Below are 16,434 nucleotides of genomic sequence, written 5' to 3'. Positions count from 1 at the left end.
GGAGGCTCGAGGCAGAGTTGGTTCCTTGCCTTTTCCAGCTTTTGGAAGCTGCTTGCACTGCTTGACTGGCTGCATCTCCCACTCCTGCTTCCATCCCTACACCTCCTCTGACTCTGATCCTCCTGCCTACCTACCCTTCTCTCTCTTGTAAAGACCCTTGTTAATATAGTGGCTTCACCCAGATAATCCAGAACAATCTTCCCACTTCAAGATCCTTAAATCACAACCCAAAGTCCATTTTGTCATGTGAGGTAGTACATTCACAGATTCCAGGGATTGAGACCAGCAACTTTGTGGGATCTTAATTCTGTCTACCACAAAGACCAATTCCAATATCATCCCAACCCTCAGGTTTCCTAAAAGCCTCCATCAGCAATCTATTCCATTCTGTATCTTATAGAATATCCTTGTATCTTCTCAGCTTTGAAAAATTTTGCTTTCCACTCAGTTATATGATTTTGGAAATTGGATTCCATTTTTTGTGGGCTCATGGTGTCTCAGCTACAACCTTAGAGATTACCCAGGCCAGGGGTAACAACAAATTGGTCTCATCTCAAATGTCTCATCTATGCAGCTAGTAGCTTCAGCTCAAGGTTCTGTGTTGGGAGGATTTTGAGGTTCCTTTTGGTTTCAAAACAAAGAAGGCTATGATCAAATAGAATGTTTTCCATGAAGGCAAGAAATGAAAATGGTAACTTGGGGGCCACATGCTTGCCACTTCTGCTCTTCTCCTCTATCTCTCCAGCTTCAAGATGAGGAAAAGCAGTAGGAAAATGGGGCAATCAGCTTTTACAGAGGGCTTACTATGGGTCTGGCACTATTCTGGTATATTCATACTGTTCTGGTATATTACCTAAACTCACCTTCTTTGACCCTCATAATAACCTTATAAAATAGAAGTGGAAATTAGGGTTTAAAAGTTTAAAAAAACATTGAAAGAACTTGGGACAAAAATAGAGATCTGTTGTGCTCACTTTGGCAGCACCTATGCCAAATGCTAAAATTGGAACGACACAGAGATTGGCACGGCCCCTGCACAAGGATGACATGAAAATTCATGAAGCTTCCATGTTTGTGACAAACAAAAAACCCAGACTCTTGACTATGAAGAGCAAACTAATGGTTACCAGAAGGGAGGTGTGCGGAGGGATGGGAGAAACGGGTGAAGGGGATTAAGAGTACACTTACCATGATGAGCATTGTATGTTGTATAGGATTGTTGAATCACTACATTGTACACCTGAAACAAATATAGCACTGTATGTTAATGGTACTTTAATTTAAAAAAAGAGATCTATCTAATTGCAAATCCAATTTTGTTCACTATAATAAACTTGGGATTTAAATGATTTACACAAGGCCAAGTAAAACTAGAAACAAAACTGGGATTAGAATTATGGTAAGTACATTTCCCCCCAAAAACAGGACACAGTGATGGGCACATGGCCACAATGCTGAATACTTAAAACTGGGGCTTTTATAATAAATCCAAAGGTTTACAGTTAACTGCAACCAATTATCAACACATACAGCAGAGTTCTTTTGTTTGACTACATTCAGTGACCATAGGACATTATTCATTTTCTCCGAGTGAAAACCTGGCTGGTTTTTTGGCATTGAGATTTTCCTTTCTTTTACTTACCCTGGAGTATTTGTCTTTGGTTTTCTTTAATAATTTCCTGTAAATCAGACCTTCCTGTTTCCTTTTTCCCTGTCTTTATTCATCTGAATTGCTAAACATGCTCTGGAAACTGGAGTTCTGACAGAGATGTCAAGAACCAGCTATTCCAGCTCTCTGCCCAAGGGCCCCTGTGCTAAACAAACATTTGCCTCGAGCCAAGAACCCTTTGCTAAGGTGCCCTCATTGATGAGACTCCCTGCAGTCAGGTCAAAATCAGTTTCCAAGCAATGGATCCTGTCACTGTCTTGCTCAAAATGCTCCAGGGCTCCCCATCTCTTTCTAGGAAAAAGTCACATTCTTATTCTTGGCTACAGGGCTTTCCTTGTTTTACACAGTCTATTGTACCACTAAGTTCATCCCCTCCTCCTCCCTCCACCCCCTCTGTCAGCCCACTCAGCATCCTCCTGCCAGCTGCTTTGCTGCTCTCAATCCTCTTATCTGGCTCCCAGGTTTTTGTCATGCCCTGAATTCTATCTCCTGGGTTGGACTCCTCTCCTGCCATGCCTAACATATCTGCTTAAGTCATTTTTTAAAATGCAAATCTGACCATGTCATTTTCCTGCTCACATTCCTCTAGTGGCTTCCTTTCATCCAGGTCAGTGGTTCTGAAACCTAACTGATAGCAGGGTTGTAGAGATGCAGCTCTGAGTCTCACCACCCACTCCATCCCCCAGCCAAGATTCCAATTCAGAAGGTCTGGAATGAGGCCAATAATAATACCTTCCAAAGTCCCCTACTCATTCTGATGATGAATCAGGCCTTCAGAGTATACCCACATCCCTTACCAACACATAATGCGCCCTCTGGTTTGGTCCCATTCAGGTTCACACTTCATCACAATCTACACTAAACCCTAACCCCATCTCCACCCCACCTCCAACCCCTAGGACTGCTAGATTTGGGCTACTCTGACTTGTTTCCTGCACAATAACATGCTCTTTGCGATCTCCATGATTTTATACATGGCATCCTATTCTCTAAATGAGGAAAAGGTTAACTCTGAAAGATGACTTCCAAATCCAGCTCAGGCATTGAGTTCTTGAGGAATTCCCTACTAACCCTCAGACTGAGTCGATAGCTCCCTCCTGTGTATCACTTCTGATTACTGTATTTTGCTTATTTCCTATACAGTGCTCTATTTTATAAAACAGACAATGTATTTGTTTTATGCATTAACAAGCTTCTTGTATTTCAGCCAAACTTACCATTGTGCTAGAGTTATAGTTCCTTTTATGTATATATAACTTAGAAAATGTTTTTATTCCTACAATATCATATATGATCCTTACAACAATTTCTTTTGAGATGAGAGAAATGATATTCACAGAAGCTGGCTTGCCCCATATCACATAGAAAAATGATGAGAATTCAGCTTTCTTACTCCAATGATGTGATATATGATGTACCATATAACATCTCAAAATGTACATCTTATGGTGTACTTTTCAAATTACTAGAAGAGTCACATAGTAAGTGCCATATATAGGACATTAAAGCTCTATTAAGCAATGTAATAAAGTATCCCATAAAAAGGAAAAATTATATTTTTATCAATAATTGTATCTATTAAAAAGAAAACAAACTGATCTGTTAGTTAGAAACTAAAAATGAAAACATAAGCCTCCCAACCTCCCACCATTGCCTCTTTTTCATTTTGATCCTGAGGATGATTAGAATGTCCTAATTTCTATTTTGGTAAGTAGGTTTTCAGCAGGGTTCCCCTGAGGTCTAGCAAGCTGAGATAGATATAAGGGAAGCTGCATCCAGAAAGTGTTAGACACCAAGGAATTGATCTAAATTCTCTTTTTCACAGCCATTCTTCAGTTTATTCAAAAACTCTTAGAGACCTAATCTATTAATAAAATTTCATGACTTCCTTTTTTTAAATACTGACTGGTATTTTCAAAACCAGAAGCAAGTGAGCTTAGGTATAATTCTTTAGGGTATTCCCTGAAAGTTCCATTTGATAGCATTTCCTTATTTCAAATCTAAAGATTCAGACTTTGACTTTCAGAAGAATATAACTGTTGGTATCATAGGAAAAAGCTACATGGGTCCCAGGCATATTAGAAATTAATTTTAGTAATTGATAACATCCCATAAATGGGGATGAAGAAAACCTACTGTTCCTCTGATGCTTTACTATTAAGATATCTCTTAGAAACCATAGACTTCATCATGAAAGGACCCATGATGAAATGGCCCCTCATCATGTATCAGTTAAGATTCTTTTGTCCTCATCAACAATAATCCTCTTCCAAATGCGAGAAAACAATAAAGAAATGTATCATCTCATAATTGGAATACGAGAATTAGTGTGGGGCTCCAAAATGGTGTCATCAGTGGATCAGCAGGATATTAAAGATCCATATTCTTTCTACATTTTTAGTCTTCCTTCTTTGGCAGGTTTCCTCCTCAGCCTGTATAGCAAGATGGCTTTGGCACTTATAGAAATATATTCAGAGAGAATAACATGTAGGTGAAGGAGAAGGATAGTCTCTTCCTGTGACTTTCTTTTGGGAGTGGGAAGACTTTCCTCAGACTAACTCCCACCTCAGTGACTTTCCTTCATGCTTCACTGGTCATAAATGTGTCACATGAACATCTTTATCCATAGACCAATTACTGTCAAGGTATAATGAGTGTTGGGAGTTAATCACAATAGCCATCAGATGCCATATTTTACAGTTTTTCTCTGAACCAGAGTAGCACAACTCTGTACTCAAAGCAAGATAGAACAGATTAAAGAAGGAACAAGCCTAGCCTAGAACTAAAAGTAGATAAATAGAGTCTCTAGGTGTATGGCCATCAAAAATCATGGTAGACCCAAAATAATGTCATGGTATCTTCCAAATATAGATTGAGTCAAAGTGAGGGAAATGCATAAATCCACCTTGAACATGGGCATTTGCTTCCTGAAATATGTCCCTTTCTTAGCAGCATCATGTAAAGCCAATGTTTTTATTTTTTAATTAATTTATTTTTAAATTTATATCCCAGTTAGCATACAGTACAACAATGATTTTAGGAGTAGATTCCTTAATGCCCCTTACCCATTTAGGCCATCGCCCTCCCACAACCCCTCCAGCAACCCTCTGTTTGTTCTCCATATTTAAGAGCCCCTTATGTTTTGTCCCTCTTCCTGTTGTATTATTTTTGCTTCCCTTCCCCTATGTTCATATGTTTTGTTTCTTAAATTCCTCATATGAGTGAAGTCATATGATATTTGTCTTTCTCTAACTAATTTCATTTACCATAATACCCTCTAGTTCCATGCACTTAGTTCAAATGACAAGATTTCATTCTTTCTGATTGCCAAGTAATACTCCATTGTATATATATGTACCACATCTTCTTTATCCATTCATCCATCGCTGCACATTTGGGCTCTTTCCATACTTTGGCTATTGTTGATAATGCTGCTATAAACATGGGGTGCATGTACCCCTTCAAAACAGCATACCTGTATCCCTTGGATAAATATCTAGTAGTGCAATTGCTGGGTCATAAGGTAGTTCTATTTTTAACTTTTTGTAGAACCTCCATACTGTTTTCCAGAGTGGCTGCACCAGTTTGCATTCCCACCAGCAGTGAAAAAGAGATCCTCTTTCTCCACATCCTCGCCAACATCTGTTGTTGCCTGAGTTGTTCATGTTAGCCATTCTGACAGGTGTGAGGTGGTATCTCATTGTGGTTTTGATTTGTATTTCCCTGATGATGAGTGATGTTGAGCATTTTTTCATGTGTTGGTTGGCCATCTGGATGTCTTCTTTGGCAAAGTATCTATGCATGTCTTTTGCATATTTCTTCACTAGATTGTTTTTTGGGTGTTGAGTTTGGTAAGTTCTCTATAGATTTTGGATACTAACCTTCTATCTGATATGTCATTTGCAAATATCTTCCCCCATTCTGTTGGTTGCCTTTTAGTTTTGCTGATTGTTTCCTTCTCTGTGCAGAAGCTTTTTATTTTGATGAGGTCCCAATGGTTCATTTTTACTTTTGTTTCCCTTGCCTCCGGAGATGTGTTGAGTAAGAAGTTGCTGCAACCAAGGTTAAAGAAGTTTTTGCCTGCTTTCTCCTCGAGGATTTTGATGGTCTTACATTTAGGTCTTTCATCCATTTTGAGTTCATTTTTGTGTGTGGTGTAAGAAAGCGGTCCAGGTTCATTTTTCTGCTTGTCACTCTCCAGTTTCGCCACCACCACTTGCTGAAGAGACTGTCTTTTTTCTATTGGATATTCTTTCCTGCTTTATCAAAGATTAGTTGGCCGTACGTTTGTGGGTCCATTTCTGGGTTCTCTATTCCATTCCATTGATCTGAGTGTCTGTTCTTGTGCCAGTACCATACTGTCTTGATGATTACAGCTTTGTAACACAGCTTAAAGTTGGGATTGTGATGCCTCCAGCTTTGGTTTTCTTTTTCAAGATTGATTTGGCTATTCGGGTTCTTTTCTGATTCCATACAAATTTTAGGATTGTTTGTTCTAGCTCTGTGAAGAATGCTGGTGTTATTTTGATAGAGATCACATTGAATATGTAGATTGCTTTGGGTAGTTTTGGCATTTTAACAATATTTTTTCCTCCTATCCAGGAACATGGAATATTTTTCCTTTTTGTATGTGTGTGTCTTCTTCTATGTCTTTCATAAATTTTCTGTAGTTATCAGTATATAGATTTTTCACCTCTTTGGTTATATTTATTCCTAGGTATTTTATGGTTTTTTGTGCAACTGTAAATGGGATCGATTCCTTGATTTCTCTTTCTGTTGCTTCATTGTTGTTGTATAGGAATGCAACCAATTTCTGTGTGTTGATTTTATATCTTGCAACTTTGCTGAATTCATGAATCAATTCTAGCAGTTTTTTGGTGGAATCTTTTTGGTTTTCCATATAGAGTATCATGTCATCTGCAAAGAATGAAAGTTTGACCTCCTACTGGCCAATTCGGATGCCTTATATTTCTTTGTGTTGTCTGATTGCTGAGGCTAAGACTTCCAATACTATGTTGAATAGCAGTGGCAGGAGTGGACATCCCTGTCTTGTTCTTGACCTTACGGGGAAAGCTCTGTTTTTCCCCATTGAGGATGATATTAGCATTGAGACTTTCATATATGGCTTTTATGATCTCGAGGTATGCTCCTTCTATCCCTACTTTCTTGAGGGTTTTTATCAAGAAAGGATACTGTATTTTGTCAAATGCTTTCTCTGCATCTATTGAGAGGATCATGGGGTTCTTGTCCTTGCTTTTGTTGATGTGATGAATCACATTGATTGTTTTGTGGATATTGAACCAGCCCTGCATCCCAGTATAAATCCTACTTGGTCATGGTGAATAAGTTTTTAATGTATTGTTGGATCTGGTTGCTAATATCTTGTTGAGGACTTTTGCATCCATGTTCATCAGGAAGAGTGGTCTATAGTTCTCCTTTTTTGTGGGGTCTTTGTCTGGTTTTGGAGTCCAGGTAATACTGGCTTCATAGCAAGAATTTGGAAGTTTGTCTTCCATTTCTATTTTTTGGAACAGCTTCAAGAGAATAGGTTTTAACTCATCTTTCAATGTTTGGTAGAATTCTCCTGGGAAACCATCTGGCCCTGGGCTCTTGTTTTTTGGGAGATTTTTGATTACTAATTTGATTTCCTTACTGGTTATGGGTCTGTTCAAATTTTTCTACTTCTTCCTGTTTCAGTTTTGGTAGTGTATATGTTTCTAGGAATTTGTCCATTTCTTCCATATTGCCCATTTTATTGGCGTATAATTGCTCATAATATTCTCTTATTATTGTTTTTATTTCTGCTGCGTAGGTTGTGATCTCTCCTCTTTCATTCTTGATTTTATTTATTTATTTATTTATTTGGGTCCTTTCCTTTTTCTTTTTGATCAAACTGGTTAGGGGTTTATCAATTTTGTTAATTCTTTCATAGAGCCAGCTTATGGTTTCTTTGAGCTGTTCTACTGTTTTGTTTTGTTTTGTTTTTTGGTTTAGATACCATTGATTTCTTCTCTAATCTTTATTATTTCCTGTCTTTTGCTGGTTTGGGGATGCATTTGCTGTGCTTTTTCCAGCTCCTTAAGGTATAAAGTTAAGTTGTGTATCTGAGATCTTTCTTCCTTCTTTAGGAAGGCCTGGGTAGCTATATACCTCCCTCTTATGACCACCTTTGCTGCATCCCAGAGGTTTTGGGCTGTGATGTTATCATTTTTATTGGCTTCCATTTACTTTTTAATCTCCTCTTTAGCTTCTTCATTAGCCCATTCATTCTTTAGTAGGATGTTCTTTAGTCTCCAAGTATTTGTTACCTTTCCACATTTTTTTTTCTTGTGGTTGATTTCAAGTTTCATAGCATTGTGGTCTGAAAATATGCACGGTATGATCTTGATCTTTTTGTACCTGTTGAGGGCTGATGTGTGTCCCAGTATGTGATCTATTCTGGAGAATGTTCCATGTGCACTGGAGAAGAATGTGTATTCTGCTGCTTTAGGATGAAGTGTTCTGAATATATGTTAGGTCCGGCTCCATTCTCCACTAGATGGTGCTGCTTAGCTTACTGGGGTGGATTACTGTGGCCCCTGTAGGTGTGTATGCACATGCATGGGAGGAGTGAAAGTGGTATCACCCAGCTACCCAGTCTCTAGTATTGGAACTCCCCTATCAGCAATCCTGCACCTGTCCTTTGTCCCTGGCTTTCATCCACTCCCTGCCTTTACACTGTCCATGACCAAGCCGTCAGGATGCCAGGCAGCATCTCCATCCTGAGTTTTATTTCAGATGCAGTTGTGTTCCCAACCTCTCACTTCTGAGGGAATGCACTTTGACCCACTCAGACCTTCTGGGGGAGGGTCTTACTGAGAAATGGCCGAGTGCCCACCTGTGCCCAGGAATGTTCGCAGGGCCATGCTGCTGCCAATGCCCAGAGACTGCAGGTAGGTGCCACCCCACCCCAGAAGAAGTTCACACGATTGTGTAGCAGCAGCATTTCAGGGATTATGGAAAATAACAACACACATCTATCTCCAGGCTTCCCCCTTAACATTTTTGTTCTAGCACCAGCAAATGTAGTTGCTCTCCTGGGTCTGCTGGCACCTTTGCCTGTGGGGGGTGCTGCACAGCCTCTACCAAATGTCCTCCCAGCAGGGGATCTGCCTCTCCCCATGTGGCCCAAGGATCCCTGGACCTCACTCTGCTCCTGGGGATTCGCCCTTCTCACCAGAGCACCAAGTGTTGAGCTGTGGATTTTCAGACCTGCACTCCCCCTGTTTATAGAGTCTTAATGGAATTTAAACCCTCTCCTTTCTTCTTTTTCTCTTTTTACTTCAGTCCCTGTGGCTGTTTCCACTTTTCCACTTTCTCTCCAACTGCTCTTGGGCGGGGGGCAGGGTTTCCCATACTCTCCCCCCATCTCCATACATTCTCCACAAGCAAAAACAGCTCCGTACCCTCCGTGGCTTCTCTCTTCCCCAGTTCACCTCTCTACGATGTGTACCTACTGAATTCTGTGGTTCAAGTTGTGCAGATTGTTGTGTTAATCCTCAAATCAGTTTTCTAGGTGTGCAGGATGGTTTAGTGTTGATTTGGCTGCATTTCAGGGATGAACGTTGCAAAAAAATCTTCCATATTATTCTGCTATCTTGGCCCCTCATCCTTAAAGCCATTTTAATATCCTAGAATGTGAGAAGCTGTTAATCCTTTATTTTCATTTGGGTGAGAGATTCATACCTTTCAAATCATTAAATCTATGGAGAATGAGAAGCAATATTAAAATTTCTTTTTCTTTGATCTTAACTCTGTGCTTTTTGTGTAAAGTCCTACTCATTTAGACAAAACAAAGTATTCTCAATTCAACTGTACAACAAGAAAAATGTCTTTAGTCAGACTAATACAGACATAAGCTCCTTTTGATACTGATAGGCAAAGCAATTTAATAATTAGTCTACCAACACCACCCACCACAAATACACAATGAGAAACAGTACTGAAGCCATCCATACTCTCTATTCAAGCATTGAATTGGAAACCATGAGATTAATAATGATGGTGATTAGTGGATACAGATGTGGAGGAATATAAGCAGGAAAAATAACGTCTGAGTTAGGAGGGCTGACACTTCAGATAACAAACTAACTCTATGCTCCATGATGCTGGACACATAAATAAAGAAAATATTTTCCTGATCCATCTGGATGCCTGCATCACATCACTAAATCATGTCAAACAAATTCATCTTATGACAAGTATCTTTAACTCCTTAACAGCTTATTTAGATCTAGCCTGAAATTACTATATCTGGTCTCTATTCTACTTCAGAATCCTAAAATTGCACTAATTTGGGTGATATTTCATTTTTTCCTCAGTTTAAAGTCATCAAGTGGTCTACAGTAGTCATTGTCATTTTAGGACATTTTTATTCTTAACAAAAGTTAAGAGAAATTTATTTAAGAGAATTTAAGGTGAAAATATCCAGCAAACAAGACCATCTGTTCTGGAATGATAGAATATGATGACTGGTGTAAATGTGATAGAAATGCACAAAATACCACAATATAGAATGTTATAATTATTATTGCTATTATTAATATTTGACTATCAAATCTGTCATCAGTGCTGGGCAGTAACAAATTCTTCTTACTATTTTCCAGAATCTTCTCTTATATCCTTTAATTACTAAGCTCTTATTTCCAGCTTATTAAGTATCTAGTATAGGAGAAAAAGGTAATAAAGAAGAAGTCTACCCTTGAATTGTCCAGTTTCTTCAAGATGAGTACAATTTATACTCAGTTTCAGAGTTGCATTAGAATAAGGGCCAAATGCATGCTGAAACCTTGCACACAGGAGATGCTGGTTATTTCTGTCTTTGTTTCTGGGATTCCAATGGATTTCTTTAAGGAAATCAAGTTTTCTTTCTTATAACAAAGCCTCATTTCAGACACTGGGGCTTTGGTGGAAGTGATTGTACAGTTTTATTATCTGACAAGAATAATGCTGACTATCATTCCTTCAAAGAGCTTCTTTTCTCAAGGAGGTAATATGGGACTTGTCTTACAGGGTGAAAGTACCGAGAACTACATAATGAATAGTAAAAAAGAATATGGTGGAGGATTATGGTGTGTCGTGCTTCAGGAGACTAAATCTCAACGTCAACTCCTATGGATGTAAGGTGGATAATAGAGAGAGGAGGACATCAGAAACAGCTTGTTAAATGAGGTGAGTTTTCATTGCTACAATGTAACATTAATTTTAGGAAGACTATCCTTTCTGTCTAACAGGCTACCTGAATTTCCACCTGTGTGTCTGATAGTCATTTCAAATTGAGCAAGTCCAAAATTAAACTCATTATTTACTCTGCCACTAAAGTGGCTTCTCCCCTAAACTTAATTTGAATAAATGGCACTGTTGCTACAGCTCAAAACCCAGGAATTGCTTTGCTTTATTTATTTTCCTCATTCCTACCTTCCAAACCATTAAAAATTCTTGTAGCATTTATCTGTAAACTATGTTATGAATCTGACCACTACTTACCGCTTCCACTGCTAACACACTAATCAAATCCACTCTCTTCTCTTACTTGGATTATTGTATTTCCTGAATCTCTTGCTTATTCCTACTCTTGCCTCCTAGAGTTAAAATTCCCTAAACAACACTTAAGATGATCTTTTAAAAATGTATGTACAATCGGACCATTCCTCTGATCAGGACCATAATATGGCAGGATGATTAGAAAACTATCCAAAGTTCTTAGAGTGTCCAAATCACCTTTACCTTTCTCACTTCTATAAAAGTATCCATTACTAGTCTCCCCTCATTGATTCCGTTTCAGCAACACCAGATTTCTAAATGCAGAAGCTTATTTCTAGCTCAGGATCTTCCCTTTCTGGAAGATTCTTTCTTCCTTTAATTTTTCAAGTCTCTACTTTCTCTCACTAAGAATTTTCATATTTGGCAGTCATTTAATGTAGCAATGTTCAATAACACGAAAAACTTCCACTTCTGGCCAACATGGAGTAATAGATACTAGATTTACCCTCCTCCTTGAAACAACCTAAAAACTGAAAAAAGATATGAAAAGTTGTCTCTCAGGTTCCTTGACATCAGGCAATAAAGGACAGTAGTCCCTGAGATACAGGAAACAACTGAGGGAAATTTTCTATAAGTCATGCCTGGACATAGTTTACAGGTCATAGTGCAGAGAGGGGAGCTTAAGCAGAGTCCACTGTGTTCAGTGAGCTAAGAAGATGGAATTAAGAGTATGTGGAAGCCAAGGTAGCAAGAAGTCATAGAACATAGTGCCAGAGAGAAGAGAATTCCAGAGATCTTTATACGGTCTTCCTCGGCTATTCAATTAAGCATTGATTAGGACATGTGTAAAGAAGTTAGAGTAATCAAGGTAGTATGCAACTGGCATTAAGACACTTTGATCAGTGGTGGGGGTATCTGGGTGGATCAGCGGGTTAAGCATCTGACTCTTGGTTTCAGATCAGGTCATGATCTGGCCATTTCGTGAGTTTGAGCCCTGCATCGGGTTCTGTGCTGGCAGTGCAGAACCTGCTTGGGATACTCTCTCTCCCTCATTCTCTGCCCCTCCCCCACTCATGCTGTCTCTGTCTCTCTCAAAATAAATAAATAAACTTAAAAAAATGTTTTTAAAAAGTTACTTTGGTCAGTGGAACAGGATATAATTCAGAAGCAGACCCATAAATATATGGTCAATTGGGTTTTGGTAAAGTTGTAAAGGTCATTCATTCTGTGGGAAAAGATAACGTTTTCAACAAGTGGTACTGGAAAATGTGGACATTCATATGGAAAAAAAATGGCATTTTATACCTCAGGCCATATTCAAAAGTTAGCAAAAAACACCAAATCATAAACCTAAAATTAACACTTCTAGAAGAAAAGATGGGAGAACATTTTGTGATATTGGGTTAGGCAAAATTGTCTTTCTTTTGACATCAAAAGCATCGTCTATAAAATATATTAAATAAGTTGATAACTTTGACTCCAAAATATAATAACATCTGATTTCAGAATAAGTCTTAAGAAAATGAAAATGTAAGCCACATCTTAGAAGAAAATATTTGCAAATCATATATATGATAAAAAAAACTTGTATCCAGAATATACAAAGAATTCTCAAAACTCAATAATATAAAGACCTAATAAAAATGGGCAAGAGGTCTCAACAGATACTTCATCAAATAAGATACATGGATGCATACATAAAAATATGATAAATGTCATTATTCATTAGAGAAATATGAGTTAAAATCGCAACAATATACAGCTATATATTTGTAAAATGGTTAAAACTAAAGTCCGGCCATATTACGCACAGGTTAGGATGTAGAGCATGTAGAGTTATTCTGAGATAGCCTACTGTATCTTTAATTTCACATTCCAGTGTTTCATTGCTAGAATATGGAAATACAATTGATTTTTGTATATTGATTTTTATATCCTACAGCTTTGCTAAATTTTCTTGTTATTTCTAGCATTTTTTTTGTAGATTCCATAAGATTATCTATATTCACTTGCTATTTTGGATAGGATTTTGAGGCTTTATCTATGCTTATCTGTGAAGAGTGGTATACTTAATTAGTACTAACTGTCAGGGAAACAGAAGGAACAGTGGTAGCAACCATGAACCTATTTTTGGTACCAATTTTCCCTAATTCTCCCTTTATATAAATAGAAAATTAAGCCTTAGAAAAGTAAAGTGATGCACCCAAGTGGGGAAGGATTAAATGAAAGCCCGTGCATTCTACTCCACTTACACACAGTATTTACTATGCTTCCCACTATCTTCTCATCAAAGCCCAAAAGAAATCTAATTTCCTTCACACATCACTCAGTTCTAGTCTTCCCAAATATAATCACTTTATTTTTCCTTATGGGTAAGTGGCCCTTAGATCATATCTATATCATGACATATATTTTAGTATCCTTTTCCAATTACTACAAGGCAATCCTCTTAGATGGAAAGTGAATTTACAAACTACATTGTTAATGTCTCCTTAATATGCTTTCTTTTTTTTTTTTAACGTTTATTTATTTTTGAGACAGAGAGAGACAGAGCATGAACGGGGGAGGGGCAGAGAGAGAGGGAGACACGGAATCTGAAACAGGCTTCAGGCTCTGAGCTGTCAACACAGGGCCTGACGCAGGGCTCGAACTCACGGATCCTTAGATCATGACCTGAGCCGAAGTCAGCCGCTTAACTGACTGAGCCACCCAGGTGCCCCACTTTGTTAATGTCTCCTAAACCTGAAGTGATATCATAGAGATATCCAAGTGATTTAAAAAAAAAAACAGAGATTAAAAAGGTATAAATCACCTGCTACTTTATAATACATTCATTTTCATGTCTTATCTATATGTTCATTATAATCTCCACTCCTTTGCACTAATTGAAATACTTTAAATATTAAGAGCCTACTAAATACAAAAGTATTCTTAAATCTTCAGACTGTAAATTCTTAATGAACCAAAGTACCAAACCTCTAATGTTAGAAAACCCATAATGAACCAGGCTTGTAAGACACATTTTTAGATAGGTAACTTCCTAATGACAGTGACATTAAACATGAGATTGTGCAGGCAGACATCAGTTCCCTCTACTCACAAATCTTCTTGCTTTGAATCTTCTTTAAGCATGTACAGTGGGCTAGAAATTTCACAACTTAGTGGAGATTATGTAATCATAATAATTAGTATTACTAGATAAATAATAAACAATTTTAAATAAAAATGTTAAATGAAACATAATAAATAATAATATATTAATAAAACAACAATAATAAAGTATTTATTTGAAGTTGAATTTAAACTAAGGAAATCATCATACATATATGTAGGACCAGTAAAACTTTTTTATGATCAATTGGTCATGATTTGTATGGGAGAACAGATTAATATAAACTAAAATATATATAATTAGACATTTGAAACGATTATTGACTCAGCCTTGAACATACAAAGAACTGAACAAAAAGAGGTCCTGGTTTATTGTGTGAATAAAAAGAATTTCCAAAGTGACTAAGGACCACACTTTGTTCTGCAAGACCACATATGCATGAGAAAATAGAATATTCATTCCCACAAATGACAAAAATGCACTCCCAGGGAATTCCTGAATACTCCCTGGCATTTCCAGGGTGGTGAACTCATCTTTGTTGCAGGCTACCTGTGCATTTATTCTCACCAAAGTCAGGAGCTGACTATTGTCATTGTCTACACGACATTCCTCAGAGAAAATCTAGCTGAAGAGTGCCAGTGAAAGGAGTTAGAATGTATGTAGATCATCATTTTGTCAAGATTAGTCAGTCTTCCCTTTCTGTAAACTCTGCTTGTGCAGTCCTCCCACATAAAACACATGACAATCAATTTCTTCACAGCTTAGTTTGGTAGAAGGAAGATGGGCTTTGCTAATAATGAATCTGGGGTCAATTTGGGTGGCTCTGATACTTAAAATTTATGACTCAGGCATACTTTACCTCTCTGCTTTCCTTATTTCCAAAGAGTATTTGAAAATCTCTAGTTTTGCATGTTTTGTGAAATTTATAAATAATACAGACAAAAAAATCCCTAAAATTGGTGACTATAAATAATAATAGTAGTGTGTGTTTTTGTGTATATGGGAACTAATGGAATGTTTTTAAAATTTACCTGGAGAATCAGTATTTCATTTTGATAGCTATTTTGCTCTCCACCCCAAGCCCTCAAATGCCATAGCATTTGCTTTTATTGGCCTTTGAATGGCTATGAGATATATGGTGTTGACCTATTGCAGTGTTTGCGAGTTTTCAGTTATTGAGTAAATTTACTCCTTTATAATGCAGGTGCCAATGTACAAGGTCAATGACCACATTACAAACTTGCCATGTGAGAGCTATTGAGCTATAATATCCATCACTGAGTATGGTAGAAAATGATTTGACCTTTTCTTGAATAATAGTTACTGGATCAAATTATTTTTCAGCTTGAAAATAATTGGAGATCTGAGATGCCCGCTTAAGCTACTGCCTTCTGAATTCACATCAATGCTTCATGTTCCCATTGCTGTTATTGTGAATCATAAGGAGCAGTACATGAAATGTGCCAAAGCAGCATGTGGTAATGGGATGACAGAAGGTTTTGGATTTAGATGATTTGAATTTACTCCTGACTCCTCTTCTGTCTTATAGATAGTATCTGTCAAATTACTTCCCTATACTGAATTAAAATTTAAAAAAATTAGTTCCCTATGTCTTAGTACTGATGTGAAGTTTAACTATAATAATATATTGTTTAAATACTGTTGTCTAGTTTTAGTTCCAACATGAAATGCTCTTGAAAGCCATCACTCCAAATCTTTACAATGAGAAAATTTGGATACACTGAAAATCAGTGACTTTTCTTGTACCCATCAGAGAACTGAGGCTGCTGGACAAAATTTCATTACAAAATCTGGAGAGATAGGTACATCCAGAGAGACACAGCTGAGATTTTCTTACCCAAAACAAAACCACTGAGGCTATAAGTGGATAGGAACACTGAAATTTGAATTTTGATGAATTGTAGACTAGTCTGTGGGTGAGAATCTCTGGGTGGCTGCAGCCTTAGGGAAGCCCCTACACATTCACAGGCATTACCTCCAAGAACCCCATTAGGTTCCCAGGGTGATGATCTGAGAAAACAAGAGAGACCCCCAAGTGGCTCTGTCAGAGGGAAAAGAAGAGTAATTATTGTAAATACATCTAGAGTTTTTTCCATAGCAAATACCTACT

The 16,434-nt window shown here is 37.6% G+C and overlaps 1 pseudogene; it reads left to right on the top strand.

Moving 5' to 3' along the window:
• The first annotated feature begins 977 nt into the window (after positions 1–977).
• On the top strand, positions 978–1,076 carry LOC122231558 (annotated as a pseudogene).
• The last annotated feature ends 15,358 nt before the right edge of the window (positions 1,077–16,434 follow it).

Source organism: Panthera tigris, chromosome D1, assembly GCF_018350195.1.
Source record: "Panthera tigris isolate Pti1 chromosome D1, P.tigris_Pti1_mat1.1, whole genome shotgun sequence".
In the NCBI taxonomy this organism is placed as follows: Eukaryota; Metazoa; Chordata; class Mammalia; order Carnivora; family Felidae; genus Panthera; species Panthera tigris.
The sequence above is the reverse complement of the archived record's forward strand: the minus strand, read 5'-3'. Positions and strand labels throughout refer to the sequence as shown.